The 19,393-nt window shown below is 49.7% G+C and overlaps 1 long non-coding RNA gene across 1 annotated transcript; it reads right to left on the bottom strand.

Moving 5' to 3' along the window:
- Positions 1-1,864: 1,864 nt before the first annotated feature.
- On the bottom strand, positions 1,865-17,654 carry LOC141751602 (uncharacterized). Its single transcript, XR_012590031.1, has 4 exons — positions 17,575-17,654; positions 17,157-17,228; positions 7,653-7,792; positions 1,865-2,001 (listed from the first exon to the last, which is right to left on the bottom strand). It is a non-coding gene; the product is annotated as an uncharacterized LOC141751602 (long non-coding RNA).
- Between the last annotated feature and the right edge of the window lie 1,739 nt (positions 17,655-19,393).

The raw sequence follows: 19,393 nt of genomic DNA, 5'->3' as shown, positions 1-19,393 counted from the left end.
TAGAGAAAATTGTTAAAGACGGAGGCTCCGGTCTGCCAGACGACGCAGAATGGCGTTATGCAAAAGACAGCAAGGGGAGGGCAGTGAGAGAGGTGCTGTGTTATCCTTTTATCATGAAAAAAAGGATTGCAGAGTGAACAAAGGGAAAGAGAGGCCCCATAAAGATCCAGCTCCGTGTCATGGTTGTGGTATCGTCTGCAATACGAACAGTACCCAGAGCTGCTGGGGCCAATTACCATTAGCTGCCGGGCAAATGCAGAGTAAGAGAGACCCTGCCCCCAAGAGTTCATCGGTTGGGCTGGGACTATTGACGGCAAAGCCCCTGGGTTGTATCTGCTTGACACAGCAATTCCGGCTCCGCACGAAGGGGTGCACAAACCTCCAAGCTAGCGCCATCCCAAACTCACAGCACCACACAGCTGCCCCAGCCCGGGAGAGCAGATCAAGCTTACCATTTACAAGAGCTTAGTCTAAACAGTCAAACTGGAGGAAAGGGAAACTGAGGCACGGCGCTCACAGCCACAGAGCAGGTCAGGAAGGGAAATCGGGCACCACGAGTCCCAGCTCAGCATCTTCTCCACATCACCTCTCCACCTTGAGCGAAGCCCAGGAGCGGTTGCACTCATTCTGTTGAACATCATTCCCTTGTAGATGGACCGTGACATGAAACCCAGCAGCCATTCCTTGATGGTGGAAGAAGTTAGCTGAATTAAGGCTGCTGGCATCTTTGCTTCATGTCCCACATAGCTAAATAACCAGGCAGTCAGCTCAGAAGGTACTTCAACAAGCAGGACCAAAGTCTAAATTACAACACACTAGAAAATGCACAGCTGTAGATAACTACAAAATCACAGGACGCAATGAAGCAAAGCTGTCCGTCTGTTGAAGACAGACAAGAAACCTTCTGCCTGGCACCCAGTGTCCCACTTACAGCGTTACTGTACCGTATCCGAGCCCCAGCAACACCATAGCAGTGTTTGCCCTGTGGAAAAGCCACCCGCCTGCACGCCCCCAGTGCTCATGGCGGGGGAACGGCAATGAGATGATGGATAAAAAGTGCTAGCTATTTTTACATCAGGCTTCACGCTTTTACTCTCCTTGGTATTTCCAAGATCATTCCTACACCACCGCTCTCCAAAACTGACCAGCCAGGGAGGAAAGGCAACAAGCTCACGCCTTCTCTTCCAGTGCTGCGGACCTCTATTCCACTGAGGACTTCATCATCAGAAAGGGGAATTTGGTGAATCTTACCCTGTCTTCCAGTACATCTCTGTCTGTGGTGCAAAAACAATTAGACATCTAATCCTCATTAAGATTCCCTCATTAAGATTCAGGTCTATCCTCTGCTTAGGCTCTTCTAAAATTCTACCTAGATGCTTCTCAACATCTAGATGTCAAAACATCTTTTCAAATCTGACTTTAGACAAACTGAAGTGACGTATAGGCTTAGCCCTGAGTGAGCATCACTCTTAAAATCCAGGAGTGAGAAGCACCATAAGAACTGACAGAGCACCAGGACTCTTCTGGTCCAGATCAGGAGCTAGATGAGTTAGCAAAGGAAAATCAGAAAAGTTCGGAAATTTCATCAGTCACTTGCCCAAAGGTTAACGCAAGTTGAAGACAGCCCGCTCCCAGGTTCCCTTCCACGTAAAGCCAGCAGTGTCTGTACTTGTCCCCCGCAGACGTCTGCTGCGTATTATGCAAAGCTCCCAGCGCATCAGGTGCATGTCAAATCACACCGCAAAAGGAATCACACTTTGCCTGGATTATTTTCAGCTTTATTATTGAATGCAGATTGATTGAGGAGCAAGGGCTCGTCATCTTCTCAGTGATGGGCAAGAGAAGCTACTGAGGCATAAAGAGAGAAAATACAGAGAAACGAACATACGGGGAAATGGGTCCTTGTTTACAGTAGCCAAGTCCTGGGTTGAGATGCCCAATGACAAGGTGTAGAAGGGCCCAGATTTCCAAGGTCCTCTAAGGTTTTGAAGAACTTGGGGACTGAAAAAGAACATTACACGGTGAGTATAACACACTGCAAAGCCCTCTTCTTCCTCAGTTGTAGGCTGGCTGTTGCTGTGACAGTTCATATTCTAAAACTAAGGGAAGATGATGGTTTGATTTCTGGATACCTGCAGCTTCAGTGGGTGTTTCTGCACCCAATATTTGCAAAAATTTGGCACTTGTGCATGCAACATCATTAATTAGGTACTTGCTTATGCAGTAGGTCTGAGGGAGGTCAGGTAAACAGTATTTTCATGCACTACAAAAAAAAGAGCCTTTCCTCTGGAACAGCTGGAAACAGCTGTCTGAGCAAGCTTGTCTCCCAGAAGGCATCACTATGGAGCAGAGAAGCGGTATGGAGTAAAGACAGCATCTAAAGTGCTGCAGCTGCAATAAGTGAGCGCTCCCCTTCAACCTTTGATACAGACTTAGGAAATCCTGACAAAGCTAGAACCAGGTTAGTGGCACTCACACATCACTTCCTCTTGCAGAACACTATTGCAGGGAAATATTCCTAAAAGTACGTTTGAGCCCTTTCACCAGCATGTCCCAAGTCTTCCCAGTTTCAAGATGGTTTTAGTCCTTTTAACATAGGAAAAGTAATAGGTTTTAGTGACGTGTGGTCAGATGAGAGAAAACAAGGTTTAGTTTCCTGTAGAGGGTCTTCAGCTCAAACAGCACACAAAATAAGAGGCAAAGCATACAAAAAAAGTGGACAAAAGCCGTCTAAAAAAATGGGCATTTAACTCATTTTGACTGACTTAGATTGCAGCTATATATTCAGCCACACATGACATACGCAGGCAGAGGCAAAGCCAGTGCAGCGATAACTTCTCCCCCTTCCCAAAGGCCTGCAGATGCAGGAGGTATTTTGGCCAACACGCAGCAAGCCTTATTGTCTGCTGGCAAAGTGCTGACCCAAGGGCCAGGAGCCGTGGGGGCCACCAAGGCTTTTCCATGAGCACTCTTAATCTTTGGTACGTGGGCACAACGAAGGCCTTTAAATCACTCTATTTCCCCCATCCCGAAAGAGGCATCAAGACATCCTTTGCTTAGCTTTTCCCTGTTTCAGTTATTAACTCCATAGTCCTGGGATGCTCTTTCCTCCGGCAGAGTGCTCACCTCAGCAAAGCTTCGAACCCACTCGGGACCTCCAACCCACCTAATACATAAATTTAAGAGAAAGGCTGAAGGTCTGATGAGGTGCTCAATGAGCTACAGTTAATGGGTGGATGTGCCGTTACTCTCTCTAGGACCAGATCAAGAACCACGCAGCAAGCAAGAATAATAGGAATTAAAAAAAAGCAACGCACACTCCACAGCCTTCTAAGATCTGAAAGGTTAATGCACACAGAAGGGGAGAAACACAATAAAAAGCTCTGGAGCTACAGATTAACTTTAACTTCTCAGAATCTATTATTGTCATTAAGGAAGATATTGAAAGGCAGAAATAGGAGCTAGATGCCCTACTTCCACTGCCTTGCCCTGGGAGTTGGGGTTTTGTTTTCTTTTATGCCTTTCAATATCTTCCCCCTTTTTTTTTTCCAACCTGCAGTGAAATGCAAATCACGACGACTTTGATAAGCAGCCTGAAAGCTGAATAATATTGAGAGGCAGGGAATCCCCCAGGCTTAAGGCAGGTTGGTGAATTGTAAAGCAGTTCCCCTTACAAAAAAAATGCTCTTTTGTATCTGTTTGCCAGCCTGAGCCGAGGCAGAGGGGAGCCAAAGCCTGCGCCAGGAGATAGCTCCATTTATAATGGTACACCTATTAGGCAACCAATCCGTTTAGCTTGGGTGCTCATTGTTTATTCAGCTAATGGTGAAAGTTATGTCCACATTCTAGTGTAAATTAAGTATTCAGCTTTTTTACAAGGCACAGTAAGTCGGTCAGCCTTAGCCTCAGTAATTAGGGCTTACTGTTTAATTAATCTCTTGTGGTCACACACATGATACAGCAATCTCTATCACACTCTCTCTGTTGGCCTACATGGTAAAGTGAAGAGAGGCTGAGGAAAAGGAGGAGTTAATCCTTTAAGCATATCACTTATCCCCATTGCACAAACACGAAATGAAGTGGGGGGGTTGCTTTCCCTCACCGGTGGGAGAACATTTAGGTTGAGCCAGCAAAAACCACTCCAGACATTAGCTCATTGCCCAGGAGACCTGTCACACCTACAGACGGGACCAAGCAAAACCCATGGGGACCTGCTAAACGGGAAGGAGAGGGCTGCTACAGCGTTGGCTTGAGAAGCGCTGAGCTAAGAGGGCTACAGCTTCCTCCTTGCCACAGGCCTACAGGCAGCACAGCCTCCGAGCCCCATCTCCCATGACTGCAGTCCCAGGCACGGTGACCGTGGACCACGGCAGCGGGGGACACCTGGAAAGACCCGTTTCAAGGCCAGGCTGGACGAGGCTTTGAGCAGCCTGCTCTAGTGGGAGGTGTCCCTGCCCAGGGCAGGGGGGTTGGAACTAGATGATCTTTAAGGTCCCTTCCAATCCGAACCATTCTGTGATCCCATGTCCTTGCCAGGAGCAGCAGCAGCCCAAGGCACACACAGGGGCTACGCTTCCACTTGCTGCAGATGGGGGAGTATGAAGAGGTCAGAGCCCCCATGAAGGAGTGGGGGGGAAGGAGAACATGACAGTGTGCAGCCAAACAGAAGTGTGGTACAGCCTGAAAAATCAACCCCCAGGGCCACAAAACAGGGGAAAACCAGTCATTGGACCAAGATGACTGCACTAAAGAGGTAAATAAGCAATCTGAAGATTTTCTTCAGGTAATAGAGCCAGCACAGAGGGGTTTAAGAGGGTGCAAACTGCTGTCAATCCGGAATACAAAAGCGGGTGATCACCAGCATTTTAAGGTGCTTCTCCCTTTGACAAGAAGTACCGGCTGCTCGGAGCCAATTGAGGATGCTGTAAACCCTATGGGGCAAGAGCCCCCACGGAGGGACTGGAGCACACGCTGCACCTGAGCTGGTGGCCAAGGGACAGAAACCCCAGCCAGGGTCTGGCCTCCTCAGGCTGCCCAGAGCTGCTGGGAAGAAGGTGGGAAGCTGCCTGGGAGGAAAACCATTCACCTCCAGCCTCAGCTTCTTTCCCTGCCCGGCTCCGCGCTGCCGAGACAGGTATCACCCGTGACAGCCAGCCTTTGCGAGGGGGAACATTGCCCATCACCACCACAAACCTCAACTAGCAGATTGATCCTGCCAAAGCCGCCCCGCAGCCGTGGGGCAGCAGTGACCAAGCCAGCACCGCCTGGGTTCCCCTTCCCGCCGGGTCGCTCGGCCCTTGCGTGGGTGGCAGCGGGAGCCGAGGGATGCGGGAGCCGCTCGCTGCAGCCTCAGGATTTTTCTCGGGCTCCAGCGCCCTCTGTTCCAGCACGGACAGAACTGGAACTCCTCTCACCCGGCATCACATCCCAGACGAAGCTGTGGGTACCACCGACCCACACCCACGGGCTTCCTGCACCTCTGCAGTCCGGTATCGTCACCTCTGCCTTTGGCTCTCCCCATGCTCATCAACTCCTGGCACTCAGGAGGGTGGCCTGACAAATTAAGCAGGTTAGTGGTTTATACAACACTTTGAAAGACTAATGATTTGCACGGAAATTTGCTGGGGGAAGTTTACAACCATCTGCCCAGCCCAGGGACATCGGCTCATCGAGGCATCTGGAGCATCTCTGCAGAGAGCTCTGCTTATGGCTCCATCGGGAGCACAAGACACGGCCTCAGGGCTGGCACTGGATTTTAAGCAGCCACCAGTGCCATGCTGTACAGCTTCTCCATCCTCAGCACGGGCACAAGTGGCTGCTTCAGATATTTATACAGATACTCAGCCACTCCTTGCTGATTCCCACAAGCTCTGGGAGCAGGCAGGAGCAGAGCACCCACTGCCCACCACAAGCTCTTCCTCCCGTGATGCCGGTCTCAGGGAAGCTGGACCCCCGCCAGGGCTCTCATCCCTGCAGAGGGGTCCAGCTACCCCACCACGACCTGGGAAACCTTTCTCCCGCTTCCCTGGGGTCGGGCAATGTGAGAAGTTGGTCTGCATGACAGACGGATGACCCCATAGCACAGAGCCACTCCTGCAGCTCCTTTCCATACTCATATGCCAGACTCCACAAGCGGGCCAGACTAAACAAGCCAGTCTGTCTCAGCCAAGGGAAGCTGCTAGCGTTCATTCAGAAAAGCTTACAGCCGAGCCTCCCAAAGCAAAGTCACCCTGCTCTGCACGAGAGAGGTTTCCTCTCAAAAGAGGAGAGCAGTGACTTTGCCCCATGGTGGGTCCAGTCAGTCACTTGTGTGAGAAAGGCAGGTGTTGCTTTTGCAGAGGAGAAAAGCCGTTTCCATCAGAGGTGACATGATAAGGGAACGACCAAGAGAAAGAGGCTCCAGCAAAGGCTTGTAGAACATCTCTTATCACACAGACAAAAGGACAAACTGATTCCTACTGGACTAGTGTCTAGAAGGGCAGTCAAACATTTAACCAGGGCTAATGACACTGAGCAATCTTTTACCAAAAAGGAAAGAAATAAACTAGTCAGATAATCCCTTTAGGTGTAGCATAAAGAGAAGTAAACAGAGGCAGGACACGTGGGAAGAATTTTAGGCGCCTCGGACAGACTGTGAACCCTGGAGTACCCAACCAATGGGAAACAGGGGAGGGAAAAATTTGGCTGGGATTAGGGAATAAAAAGGTGTGTTTCAAGAACTGGAAGTGTGCCTACTTGCTAGGTCACTCGCTCTTGCAAGAACGTGAATGAAAATGTGCTTCACAGAGGATTCTGCCTGAGCCTATTTCGTTCGGACCGGAACTTATTTCTCACTCTCGCAGGGATGAAGGAAGTACTTTTGTCCATGTGCTGGTTTCTAGCACTGGAACCTGTTGTAGGTAACTGGGACGTCATGTGCACAATTAGTCATTTCTAAAATTTTTTAAGGAAAGAGTCTAGCTCTTTTTGGAGCAGCTTTCAGAAATGCATATGTGTAAAGCCACTTACTCGGCCCTTTGCTGTTGCAGAGGTGACCATCTCCACCAAAACCTGCAAACCCCCTGCCCAGCTGCTCCCTGGACTTGGGGGCACCTTAAGTCTTTAAAGCTCCAAATTTCCACCAGAAAACTTTCCTTCATCTCTAAACACCCACCTCTGGTCATGCCTGAAACTACCAAAGCCGTTGCAATGCCAAGCGAATAACCCACATGCTCACATTTATCATGGGTCAGGCACTTCCCTTCTAATGGGCTGCACCCCAGTTGAAGCTCCTGATGCTCCCATCACTGGGACACTGCATAACAGAGGTGCCACCACCTCCTCCGAACCAGAAAGTCTTCTGAGAAGACCAACCTCAAGCAGAGGGCGTGCAAGCTTCGACTTGAGAAATAAGCACAATAGAAACAGTTCAGCATCCAACAGCTGTGTCCCTTTGGGTAGTTAGTGGAAAAGTCACACCTTTCCCCATGATATTTCTCCCGGTTGCCCTTTGGGAATCTCTTTCTTAGGCACTTGCCTCTTCCCTTATACCTGGTAGGTGCCCAGAAGCTCAGTATGTGCTCCCAAAGCTCTAACACCACCACCACAAATATTTCTATATACATGGATATATATATATATATAAGCATACATAAATATAAATATGTACGTACACATTTATAGCATAGCACTGGGTTCTGTCAGGCCAGGTCGTGCATGCTTCCACCTCGGTACAGATGAAGGGATGGCAGCATTTTTCTCCATGGTGGGGCTATTTGCAGGAGACAGCCAAAAATCCCGAGATGCTTCATTCCTGTCATAAAGGGGTTACATAAAACAATAACAGGTCACAGCCAGACATCGGGGACACCATAGCACCGCTAGACTCTTCAGGCAGTGACATTACAGGTGGCATTAGGGACCAGCGGGTGATCGGTGTACACCACACGCTAAAACCCTGCTGTAATCACCCAGCATCAGGACACAAGGAGGTGGCATCTCAGGAACACAACTCTGATGATTTATGATGCACTCAGGACTCTCCAAAGGCATTATTTATTTGCATTACCAAGACGTCTTAATTATTCCTCCTCACATTAGAGGAGCTACTGAGAGCTTCTATTACTGAGAAAATAATTTTTAATCAGCAAACAGAGCACATGCCACTACCAAGCATTTATCGCAAGTGAAGTCAGATGGCTGAAGAGTTCGTATTTCAAACCCTTGCTGTATACAGCTGCGTGTGCCTGAACTGCACGGGCTGAACCATAAATGAGGGAAACCACCAAAATGTAGCAAATCTGAGCAAGGTTTTCGGTGGGTTGTGATGCAGAAGAGCCCCAGCAATGCCAGAAAGTGGGACATTAGAGGAAGAAACTGCAGCTAACATTTTCACATCACAAGAACTGGCAAGAACGGGGGTTAAAAATAACAAATAAAGCAAAGCAAAGCAGATTTAGGACCAGGAGGCCCATCTTCTTGTCTGAGTTTTGGCAGCAAGTGGTGTCCAGTGCTCAGAAGAGGGGCCCTGGAGGTACCTGGCAACTCTGCACAAGCACTAAACCTACTGCCAGCTTCTGGAAAACAAGCACACTGTAAACAGCTCTAAAGCATTTCCATTTTAAAAAATTATTTTAAAGCAAAATTTCAGAAAGTGTTTATAGCCCTGTGGGATTCTCATAAGCACCTCGCCAATAAGCACCCGATTCCTGATGAAGTCAGGATTACTGCAAAGTGGTTTTCCTCTCCCAGAGGAGCTGAAAGCGTGGTGGGACACGTCTGCTGGTGTTACCGTAGTTCCCAAAGGGGACGGTGACATCAAAGATGCAGCGATGGGCCCCATCCAACCTCCACAGGAGACATGTCTGCTATTTCCAGGCTGGGGCAGTCCAGAAGGTGATGCCCCATCACCAAACACCCAACACAGCAACCCAAGGTGACAACAGCCCCTCAAACGGGGCTGCTGGGTGCTTCCTTCCCCAGGAGCTCACCACTTAGACTAAAGCAGAGATCCAAGTCTCTTTTTTTCCCCCTGACTGCAGTGAAAGTTTTTTGCAAGACAAAAAGTAATGTCATTAAGAAAACCTGTGGGAATCCAGAGGGGATTCACATGTATTTTAAAAAATTTGATTCAAGCCCAGGGTTGCATTATTGCTAGCAAGAAAACATTCCTGTGCCACTGTTTGGTTTTCTGGGATCACAGAAATTGCTTATGTTCTTAAAAGAACAGAGAATCGATCTGAAGCAAAGAAAAAAAACCATCCAAACCCCAGTCTTGCTCTCCTTGGAAGTTACCCTGCCTCAGTCTGCTGCAGGCTGGGACCTTTCACAGAGAAAGAAACCCACAAAACTCAGGGACAACTGGGACTCAGGGCCCAGCTGAGGAAGGCAGGCTGGCTAGAGGCAAGGCCATCCAGCTGGAGCAGTCTGCCTTTCACGAGCAGCTGTTAGGTGATCTCTTTAACATCTAAGAAGCCCGTATGATCATCAGATCAGACACTTCCCCAGTTAACTAACCAGTCGTCTGGGACCTTTAGACCAGTTGCAGCCAGGAGTGCTCCTCTCCTTGGGTCAGTTCTCCTCCATGAGCACAGCAGTGTGATGGTCTCTCCCCCCACCCTCCCAAGGAAGCGGCGAGTCCCCATGTTCCTGTCAAACGATGGCGTTCGCTATTCAAGTTACTACTTGGCAAAGTACAATTGTACAGCCAGCTTTTTAAATACTGGCATCTCTACAAGTTAAATATAGTAATTACGGCTCACAAGCATTCAGGGGAGGGACACGTTTCTCTGCCAGTGAATGGGGCATTCAGTATCCGCTTGACATTGTCTCCTGGAACGTGAAAATTAGAGGGATCAGCACTGGGGTGGAATAGAAACGTGCACTAATGCCGGCAAGCAGGGTGGTCAGCCCAGCTCCCAGAACCATTTCCACTCTGCCTCTCCATGGCATTATTCACCTGAAGCTACTACAGAGCAACCCCCCCCAAGGTCTAAAGACCGACATTCACCAGGACCACAAGTCAGCCAATGACCAGAAGGGCTTGGTGTTGAGTAGACAGAGATCTTTTTATTTTTGAGCAATGAGGACAAAGTTAAGAGCAACAGGAGCTGCTGTGGGAGCAGGACTTGGCTCATCGGGTATTTGAGCTGAGCAAGGTTGATGGTACCTCCTATATGGGCAGCAAGGTTGTGGCAGTGGCTCCAAGGCACCCCCAAAAGCATCACCAGCTGTTTTTGTAGCCTGAGCTAAGTGGGAACAAAGTAATGGTACATCCTTGTGCTCACAAAGCTGTCAGGACCACTATCTGCTCTAAACAGTTATCATGGGCAGCGGGGTGGAGGGGACAACCACCCAGATGAGCACCATCGAACCACCATCCTGAACAGAGCAGGGACAGGCCCACCAGCCATTTCTGGGGAGGAAGAGTAGACCACATCACTTGAGCAGGTAGCCATAGCCATATCCACACAGGTTGATAGTTCTATCTAAAAAACACGCGGAAAACCAGTACACCTTGTAGGAAAAGCTCTCAAAAGCAAGGAGAGCCAGGCGGCGTGTTAATAAAAGACTGGCTTTGTGCTCAGGTTCTAACAGCAGTAGAGGGCACGAATGAGGGAAAAGTTACAAGCAAAACGAATCACATCTAAATCATCAAGCCTCACTGTTGTGGCAGTGTGCTCTCCCCTTTCCTCCCCCTCCCCACCCCCCCGGCTCCTGCTCAAGCCACAGCCATCAGCAGGAGTTGTTATGAGTTGCACCTGGACTTTGGGGGGATGGCTGGCCCCACGGACAAAACCCTGTCTGGAGTGGGGACCTAGATGTTTTGTTCCCACGTGAATATGTCTATAGGTCAATTCTCTTACTCCATAAATAGTGGACAGCCCAAGAGCCCTTTGAGCTCTCCTGCACGGCAGGGGGCTGCACGACAGGATCTCCCCTTGAGTGGGGACGCTCACTTAAGGTTCTTCTCCTCGAGGCTGAGAGATTCCTTGCCGCAACAGATTCTCAGTGACTAATAGCACACTAAACTTTGAAATCTTAGCTAAGTGATATAAAGGATCGATCGTGCATATATAATCCTTTAGACATAAACCGTTACCCAAGTCTGGGACTAGGATTGGATCCAGCCGCACCCAGACTCCTCTCTGAGAAGGAGTTTAGAAAGCCAGGGGGTCCTTTCTGAGCCTCGGGACTCAACGGGAGGGTCTCCCCGAGAGCTTGTCTGACCCTGGCCTCTATGCAGTAAATAACCAAGTGTACCTTTCCATCAAATCTCATGAAACACTGTCACGTTCACTACTGACTTTGTTAAATCACTGGTTTAGATTAATAAATATTTCCCTACTTCTCTCTTGCAAGTGAAGTTAATCACTCCGCCAGCGACAGCTGCGACTGATTTACACTATCTGGGAAGAGAAAATCTGAAAGGAGGACGACTATTTTGCCCACTTTGAGGTCTCGTCTTGCTGCCAGGATGGAGGAACGGGCCTGCAAGGTAGTTCCGTACAGCTCTGCTCTTCTCTTCAGTTCAGCCCCAGCTCCATCAGCCTCCTCTGCCAAGTCAGCCTGCAAACATGAGGTCCAGCACTGTGCTTGCGCTGCCAGGCATGGTCTTCAACCATCCATTTTCTGACCTTTCCAAGCACGTCATTTGTTTTAGACACAACCAGGACAAAAATTCAATATTTTAATCAGAAATCAGTCACTTGCTTTAGTCCTAAAACATTTGATAACACGCAAGAACTGATCAACCCGGTTCACTGTTTCAAATATTTGTTTACTGAGGTCTTTACTGTTCCTATTTCAGGCAGTTTAATAAAGGATTAGTTCTTGGGAACGGATGCATTTTTCACTTCACTGAGAAGTAAACACATCAGGCTCATTTTGCTTTGCAAGTGGCATAAAAGCTAAAGAGCTCAATACTTTCCAAGAGAAGTGTTATGCACTCTTGGCGTTCCCTCCTTGTCTCACCTTGGAGCCCTATAAACCCTCTCCTCGCTCAGAAGTGGATCTTCTTCCTGCACGAAGCCTGCAGAAACACACACAGAAGGGTTTGGGGGCTGCACAGACCAACCCCAAACACCTGTGTAACTCTGGGCAGCAGCTCCCAAAGCTGGAGGACCATTAAAATCATAGAATGGTTTGGGTTGGAAGGGACCTTAACACCCATCCAGTGCCACCCCCTGCCCCGGGCAGGGACACCTCCCACCAGCCCAGGTTGCTCCAAGCCCCGTCCAACCTGGCCTTGAACCCCTCCAGGGATGGGGCAGCCACAGCTTCTCTGGGCAACCTGGGCCAGGGGCTCACCACCCTCACAGCCAAGAATTTCTTCCTCAGATCTCATCTAAATCTCCCCTCTTTGAGTTTGAAGCTGTTCCCCCTCGTCCCATGGCTCCCCTCCCTGATCCAGAGTCCCTCCCCAGCTTTCCTGGAGCCCCTTTAGGGACTGGAAGGGGCTGGAAGGTCTCCCCGGAGCCTTCTCTTCTCCAGGCTGAACCCCCCCAGCTCTCTCAGCCTGTCCCCACAGCAGAGGGGCTCCAGCCCTCCCAGCATCTTTATGGCCTCCTCTGGACCCGCTCCAACAGGTCCATTCTTATGCTGAGGACTCCAGAGCTGGACACAGTGCTCCTGGTGGGGCCTCATGAGAGTGAAGTAAAGGGGGAGAATCACCTCCCTCACCCTGCTGGCCACACTTAGATGCAGATGCGTTCGACAGCATCCTTGTTTCTTCCCTCATTGTGTTCCTCTCTTGTTATCTACTGAAGACACAGTTGAAAATAACATTTAATAATGCTGCTGGGTTGTCAGTGACCTGCAGGACACAGCCTGCGCGAGACTGCAATCCAGCAAGTGTTTGGCATTTCTGATGTGGGGGCCTTTCTCCCAGGATGTGAAAAAAACCGGCTTCTTAATTAAGTCCTGGATATTGATTTCATTTTCATCCTATTAACTGCTTTGCCCTACATGTGTTTGCTACACCGTAGGATTCCCCTTACCCCTACCCTGTGTACATACAAATGGAAAAGATAAAACAGCTTCATTAGTCCTATCTACTCTTCAGGCACCAGTTTCATTTTTTGCTTTAAAATGCTCATGAAAGGGCCTCCGTGACAGCTTCCAGGCCTGCGTCTCTGCAGCAGAGTGAAGATGCACGAACCATCATCAAGAGTTCTGCTTCTTTTGAAAGAGAAGAAGAAAAACCTCCGCACAGCCCATAAAGAAACCCATCTTCCAGGTAGCCTCACACATCTAGCGTGGGGTAGGTGACAGGAGGTAGAGGGGCCAGAAAAGCAAAAAGTCCCTAGATCTAGTGCCACATGTTGAATTTTTTTTTTTTTTTTGGTAAAACAGTAACAACAGTTTGTCCTTAAACACTGAGCCCCAGCAGGGTCTGAGCAGCACAAGGTCAGGGCACCCTGTGCCGGAGCTGCTTTTCCTGCTAAGAGGAAAATCAAAGCTTTTTTTGTTCCCCCCCCAAGCAGATACAGGAGAAAGCCCCACCCATGAGAGGCGCGAGACAAATACCAGGTTAGAGAATGAAAATATGGAGAAGAGTAGGAAGACAACAGATGGAGGAGAGCAAGCAGAAAGCCAGCGCTTTCCACAATGCTAGAGAAGAAAAGTACTGAAAGGTCTGAGATTTTATACTGCACCCTCTGAGGTCACTTGATCAGTAACCACCCAGGTCACGAACTTATACAGCCACATGGTCTTTGCCCCACAGAATTCACAACCAAATTAAGACTTCACACCAGAAAGGAAAGCAACTAGAGGGGCGACATATTTAGACAAGTGAATCAGGGAGGCATGTAAACATTTGAGGGGGGGGAAAAAAAGCAGTTTTCAACTCTTCATTGTCATTTTTTTAGGATGTCAAAGAAGGGGACTAAAGGAATGAGAGTTGGCTGGGAAGCTCAGGGATGACGTTCCCTGCAGAATTTAGAGCTGGCAGAGATAAGGTGAGGATAAAGCCCAGACAGGTTTGTCAGGGCTTTACTGCACTCCCCAACCTCCATACCTTTGAGCTCCCTTTGATTTTGAACTGAAGTCCCAGGAATTTCTAGCACTCACAACTGTGAGTAAATATTTCTGTCATCCAAATCTGGGAATTGGCCTGGAGTGCAGCTGGGTAAGGAAAGCAGCCTGACACTGCTTGGTGTCTTAATACCAAGGGCAATTACTTAAAAGGTCAATGAAGAACAGTCAATCACCTGAACAGTGAATTTAACTTTCTCTAGCATGAATACCTGCTGGCTTTCAAAAGCATGGTTGATGGCCAAAGGCTTCTGGTAAAGCTTCGCATTTGGATCTGGCTTGTTTTTCCAAAGCAGAATTGAGTTAGATAATTCGCCTAGCTCTAGGACAAACTTGGGTGTTTACACTGATTTAAGAATTAGCTTGAAAATTGTACTACGTGCCAAGTTAAGTGGCAGCAAGGCCTGGCTGCATAAGAGGGATCTGGGCTCTATTTCACTGTCCAGATTTTTCTTTCTCTGTTTTGCTTCAAAAATTAAGGCTCAATAACATCAAAACAGCATGTCCTTAGGTCCACCCTCAGCTGGAAGGAGTCATCATAGACATCGCCGAAGCTACATTCGCTGATGCTGCGAGAAGCTCTTGGTTCTGCAGATCTGTAGACCAGGCAGCACTTATTTCAACTGCATTAGCAAGAAAGGTCTGGAATAGTTAATTGAAATTATTTAGCCATAATGTTTTGCCCTTCTCCTCCTCTCCCTGGCATAATGTTTTCTAAATTGAATTCCTTTAACAGAATCCAATATGCAGCAAAACTGTTGTTCTAGAGAAATGTAACATTTCAGGTCTGGCTGACGGCCGCCCCCGCAGCTTGGGGAGGCAGCAGCTCCCAGGGACCCCTTTTCTGTCCCCATCCTCTGCCCGCTATCAGCGGGAGCCGGGCACCGCAGAGTCCATGGGGCAGTGATGACTCCGGGATCAGCCAGGCAGTGCAGCACGGGTCCAAGGATGGCTCAGCACCAGGAGCTGCATCTCCCATCCCATGCTGGAAGCGCAGGGAAACCCTCACTGAACAGGGCCATGCAGCCCTTGTCCTTTTTTCCTGCATGTAGCTTATGAAAGATTATGGAGACATTGCAAATAATTGGAGGAAAACTGATTCTGCGCAGGCCAGTAGGCCTCGAGGTCCAGGCACCGTCCAAAACCAATGTGTTTCACCCACAGGGGAGGTTTCCACACACAGTCAGGGCAAACGCAGAGGCAGCGATCAGCCTTCAGGCAACAGCAGAGGGTCCGGCAAGTGCTTTTCTAGGAAACAGAGCTGCCACGCCAGCAAGCAGCTCCCAGCACAGGGACCGTCACCTTCCAGACACACAGAAACACAACCCTCGTAGGAAGTGAGATGCAGGAGTCTGCATACAGCTGAACCCCTGCGCAGAGAAACCATTTAAAGTGTTATGCTCCAAAGAGGAGGTGGCTGTATTTGTCTGTAGTTGCAGACCCTGGGTCTCCTGTTATGGGAGAGCTGGAGAGCCATACTGGGAGGTTTCCGTGTCCTGGGAGGTGCCCAGCACAGCAGCATGGGAGGCTGCTAATTATCCCAGAGCCACATCCATTCGGCAGCCAGAGCACTGAATCCAGAGCACACCCGGCCTGGGGGTTTGCCACCACCTTTACCAGCAGATACGCTGCACAGAGAGACAAGGATGGAAAGTTTCCAGGTCATTCGGTTTTCTTTTCCCTTCTTCGCAGTGCGCTAATGAAGTTTGCAATAGTACTTTCACCACCAAAAAAAACCCCTAAAAATATATATCTGCCGAAACAATTGAGTATGTTTTCCAGAAGAAGCTTTGTCCTCTTAAAAAACAATATTATACCAGACTCTCTTTTTGTCTCCCCCAATGCCTTCACGAGTTCGGATCCAAATCCCTGGCTTTCTATCAGTCTTCATATGAGAGCAGGAGGGTTTCCTCCCACAGGCACACACAGGACCCAGCACAGCAGCACCCTCATTAGCTGTTAATGACTTGGGGTGAGGTTTTCAAATACCTGGAAGCAAGTCCGGAGCACAAAGGACCACCCAATCCACTGGGAGGTTCTGTTCTCATTTTACTGATGGGGAAACTGAGGCAAAGAGATATCTTCCAGCTGCTGAGAAGGCAGAGGAATGACAGAGGAATGTATAGAGGGATGGGTAGGAGGATCTAGTTAAAACGCGCCACCTCCCCAAGACACGCAAAGGCGCCACCTCCCCAAGACACGCAAAGGCGCCACCTCCCCAAGACACGCAAAGGCGCCACCTCCCCAAGACACGCAAAGGCTTGATACAGGGTGAGCAAGAGGCAAGGCAGGGGATCGATTGCTCATCCACCACCAAACACAACCAATCCTGGGGCGGAGCAGGGCACATTGGGGTCTCACAGCTGAGCAATTTAGCCACGTTTGAGTTCAAGAAGGGGACTTACACCCAAATGAAATGCAGGGATAGCTTAGGCACAAAGCGCATCGACACAGACCCACCTGAACCCATTTTTGCCTCCCATTTAACAGCCAGCAGCTCGGCACTTCCCGACTCCAGTCCCCGCGCTGGGTGCGGATGCTGAGCATCACGTATCCATCCCCCGAGTCATCAGCTCCTGCTCTTTCTCCACCCCAAGCTCCGCAGCTGCAGCTTCCCCTCAGGTACCGAACTTGACCCAGAGGAGCTGCGGCTGCTCTGGGAGATTTGCGCCACAGGCAGAAAAGCAGCTCCCTGCTGGAGCAGGAGGGAAAACACGCGCCATCCTCAACAAAACAAAACGCTTTCTTGCCACAAGAGTTCCTCAACTTCTTCCAACTCAAGTCTGCATCAAAGGAATGTTCATGATATAGTTGAGGATGTTCTCCCCAATCCTTTTTTACTCATTCATACAGTTATTTTTGCTAATGTTGCAGACCACATTTGCTGTTCGCAAATTCCCAAGAAACATATTCCAGCTATTTTCCACCAACAGCTGCACAACTAGAGAGAAGTTCTCCTCCCAGCAGAGGCAGAAGAAAAGGATATTTGTCATATTATGTCTGGGTGAAGCTTATCTGCTGTTCGGAATTATATTTACAGAGCACAACAAAGACAAAGCCAAGTGCACTAATTGCTGCTGCTCAGGTGGAATATTTTCTGCCCACCCTGAGCCCTGCATCAGTGGGGCTTTATACTTTACCTGGTATGAGTGAGCCACACAGAAGGCTTTTATTATTTGCCCATCACCGCTCTTTCATTGCTGCTACACTTTCTGAAAGAAGGAAAAGAAACCCTCAATGATTTCTTGCGTGTTGCTCTGCTTTTCAAACAAGGATTGCTGATTATTTTTTTTTAAGCTCATTACAAGTCACAGACAAATATACCACTATTTAAACCAAACTCACTCTGAAAACACAGATGGAGGCTCCTACAGAGGATGGGGAAGCTACCAATAACCAGGTGCTTCACACCCTCGACACGGTGGCCTCCAGACACCCACCTTCCTGGGCTCTCAAGGGATGAGCACAATACAGTAAGCTACACCCAAGCAGAGAGAACTTCTGGCCCAAACATCTTGAGATTTTCTACCTTCTCAACACCACAAATCCTCATCTTACCTCTAGTCCTGCTTATTCAGCTACAGAGCACCCCACCAACCCCAGCAGAGCCCAGGCACCAGCACACAGCTCCCCAGCACTGATGTTTTAAAGCATCCCCGGCAGGGTGGGATGGGAATTACTTTGCTTTTAAAGAGGGTCAGCTGGTAACACTTACCCTTCTCCCCCTTTCCCTGGGGAAGGGAAGAGCATCCCAAATGCAAAATGCAGCTGTGGTTCCTCTGGTGTCCCCCCAGGTGCCTGTCCCTGTCCTGCTCCCCAGCCACCCCCATAAAATTAACTCAGCACAAAATGCTCTGCCTGGGCTTTTTATGCCTTTTGCAAACCCCCCCTCAGCGGTTCGCTGGGCGCGTAGGATCCATGTGTGTCCAATGCTTTCTATTCCTGCAGCACCGTTAAAGACCTCTGCAGCCAGGGAAGTTGGCAAATGGATCCCTCTTAAAATAGCCGGCCCTTTTCCTAATGTAATCTCTTGTCATTCTTGTTAGATAGCAGAGCTCCAAGTATTTAAACAACGTCTTGGCTTACTGTGCCGATGCCTTGCTCCTACCAGGTCAGCTGGGGAGGTTTGCTGTAATGACGAATTTAATCCAGCCAAACACGAGGCTGTGATGGCTTTAATGAGAGCATTGGCAGCCCTGGGCATAAACCCCCTGGTCCCAGCAGGTCTAAGGAGGGGACAAGGACCAGGACCTTCACCTTAGGTACCTGTAAACCCTTCAGGCCTCCACGAGAAAGGAAGGTGAGGAGCTGCTTGACAAACCCCAGCTGTTCTGGCCACCTCTGCACATGCTGATCAGGGTGTAACGTGGTCGGGACTCTCTCGTTGCCTGAGTTTCCTTCCTTCCACTTCCCCACCCACCCCAGAGGGGCTGGCAGGGGGGCATTTATTCATTATAAATACAAAATTTAGAGCACAAGTCTGGTGAGGAGCGGCTGAGGGAGCTGGGGGTGTTCAGCCTGGAGAAGAGGAGGCTGAGGGGAGACCTTCTCGCTCTCTACAACCCCCTGAAAGGAGGGGGTAGCCAGGGGGGGTCAGTCTCTGCTCCCAAGGAACAGGCGATGGGACAAGAGGAGACGACCTTCAAGTTGCACCAGGGGAGGTTTGGGATGGACATTAGGAAAAATTTCTTCACTGAAAGGGTTAGCAAGCTTTGGAACAGGCTGCCCAGGGAATCCTGGAGGTATTTAAAAGCTGGGCAGATGTGGTGCTGAGGGACGTGGTTCAGTGGTGGTTTTGGCAGTGTTGGGTTGATGGTTGGACTCGATGATCTGAAAGGTCCCTTCCAACCTAGGCGATTCTATGAGATACAAAATTTCCAGGCACGGGGGCATTTCCTTGCTGCAAGGGCTGTTGAGGTCCCTTTGGCGCTGCCGTGAGAGCAGAGGTGACGCGAGGGTTGGGCTCTGCCCGAGCTCCAGGGGAAGCAGCTCTCGCCAGGCTGGGTACGGAGCCCTGGGCAGCCGGGGCTGGCCGGGATGAGCCGCATCCCACGCTGGAGCTGCCGCCGGAGCCGTGCCGTTCGGTGGCTGCAGCTTCTCCTGGCCCCAGCTGGACCGAAGGGCGCTGACACCTCCCCGGGCATGCAGGTCCCTCCAGTAAGACCTCGGCCCCCTGAGCCTCCCACCCGGCACCGCCAGCAACACGGCAGCCCCGGCAGAGGCTCAGTGCAGCCGGGAGGTGCCGAGGCCTCTGTAACGACTCTTGCGGCTGTTAAACAGAAATTAAAAAGCTGAGTCGAGCAGGAAAACTCAGGTGTGAGGCTGAGCTTGGTCAACCTCCCCCTCCCAATTAAAACGGCAGCATGGCACCTCCGCT

The sequence above is a fragment of the Larus michahellis genome, chromosome 15, assembly GCF_964199755.1.
Source record: "Larus michahellis chromosome 15, bLarMic1.1, whole genome shotgun sequence".
NCBI classification, from domain to species: Eukaryota; Metazoa; Chordata; class Aves; order Charadriiformes; family Laridae; genus Larus; species Larus michahellis.
This window is presented reverse-complemented; position numbering and strand designations above follow the sequence as displayed.